Genomic DNA, 2,182 nt, shown 5'->3' with positions numbered 1-2,182 from the left:
ATGATCATTGTCACTCATGGTATTCTAATTTTCCTCCCTCCCTTACTTTTCCCTCTACCATGTCTGTTCCTTGCACATGCCCAGGCCTCAGGAGCCACAGAGCCCTCGAGTACTTGCTCAGCCCTAATTCTGAGTCCCAGCATTACAGGAAGCTCACCACCACCTCTCTGGTTTTTAGAAAACCAAGTTCACGTGCTTCAAAGAAAATGAACAGAGCTGTCTTTCAATTTGTTACTCTTTGGAATGGTTTCTTGTGATTGAATTCTAGCTTCAGAGCATTGTGGTCTGAAAATATGCAGGGAATGATTCCAATCTTTTGATAACAGTTGAGACCTGATTTAGGACCGAGAATGTGATCTATTCTGGAATGTTCCATGTGCACTAGAGAAGAATGTGTATTCTGTTGCTTTGGGATGAAATGTTCTGAATATATCTGTGATGTCCATCTGGTCCAGTATGTCATTTAAGGCCTTTATTTCCTTGTTGATCTTTTGCTTGGATGATCTGTCCATTTCAGTGAGGGGAGTGTTAAAGTCCCCTACTATTATTGTATTATTGTCGATGTGTTTCTTTGATTTTGTTATTAATTGGTTTATATAGTTGGCTGCTCCCACGTTAGGGGCATAGATATTTAAAATTGTTAGATCTTCTTGTTGGACAGTTCCTTTGAGTATGATATAATGTCCTTCCTCATCTCTTATTATAGTCTTTGGCTTAAAATCTAATTGATCTGATATAAGGATTGCCACTCCTGCTTTTTTCTGATGTCCATTAGCATGGTAAATTCTTTTCCACCCCCTCACTTTAAATCTGGAGGTGTCTTCAGGTTTAAGATGAGTTTCTTGTAGGCAACATATAGATGGGTTTTGTTTTTTTATCCATTCTGACACCCTGTGTCTTTTGATTGGGGCATTTAGCCCATTAACATTCAGGGTAAGTATTGAGAGATATGAATTTAGTGCCATTGTATTGCCTGTAAGGTGACTGTTACTGTATATTGTCTCTGTTTCTTTCTGATCTACTACTTTTAGGGTCTCTCTTTGCTTAGAGGACCCCTTTCAATATTTCCTGTAGAGCTGGTTCGGTATTTGCAAATTCTTTCAGTTTTTGTTTGTCCTGGAAGCTTTTAATCTCTCCTTCTATTTTCAATGGTAGCCTAGCTGGATATAGTATTCTTGGCTGCATGTTTTTCTCGTTTAGTGCTCTGAATATATCATGCCAGCTCTTTCTGGCCTGCCAGGTCTCTGTGGATAAGTCTGCTGCCAATCTAATATTTTTACTATTGTACATTACAGACTTCTTTTCCCGGGCTGCTTTCAGGATCTTCTCTTTGTCACTAAGACTTGTAAATTTTACTATTAGGTGACGGGGTGTGGACCTATTCTTATTGATTTTGAGGGGGATTCTCTGAACCTCCTGGATTTTGATGCTTGTTCCCTTTGCCATATTGGGGAAATTCTCTCCAATAATTCTCTCCAATATACCTTCTGCTCCCCTCTCTGTTTCCTCTTCTTCTGGAATCCCAATTATTCTAATGTTGTTTCGTCTTATGGTGTCACTTCTCTCTCGAATTCTCCCCTCATGGTCCAGTAGCTGTTTGTCCCTCTTTTGCTCAGCTTCTTTATTCTGTCATTTGGTCTTCTATATCGCTAATTCTTTCTTCTGCCTCATTTATCCTAGCAGTGAGAGCCTCCATTTTTGATTGCACCTCATTAATAGCTTTTTTGATTTCAACTTGGTTAGATTTTAGTTCTTTTATTTCTCCAGAAAGGGCTTTTATCTCTCCGGAGAGGGTTTCTCTAATATCTTCCATGCCTTTTTCGAGCCCGGCTAGAACCTTGAGAATCGTCATTCTGAACTCTAGATCTGACATATTACCAATGTCTGTATTGATTAGGTCCCTAGCCTTTGGTACTGCCTCTTGTTCTTTTTTTTGTGGTGAATTTTTCCACCTTGTCATTTTGTCCAGATAAGAGTAGATGAAGGAGCAAGTAAAATACTAAAAGGGCGGCAACAACCCCAGGAAAATATGCTTTAGCCAAATCAGAAGAAATCCCAAATCGTGAGGGGGGAGAAAGGGGATAAAAAGAGGTTCAGAAAGAAGAAAAAAAAAAAAAAGAAAGAAAGAAACAATTAAAAAAAGAAAACCAATAAAGAAAAAATATAAAAAGGAAAATATATA

Source organism: Enhydra lutris, unplaced genomic scaffold (assembly GCF_002288905.1).
Source record: "Enhydra lutris kenyoni isolate GAN:26980312 unplaced genomic scaffold, ASM228890v2 scaffoldscaffold42, whole genome shotgun sequence".
In the NCBI taxonomy this organism is placed as follows: Eukaryota; Metazoa; Chordata; class Mammalia; order Carnivora; family Mustelidae; genus Enhydra; species Enhydra lutris.
This window is presented reverse-complemented; position numbering follows the sequence as displayed.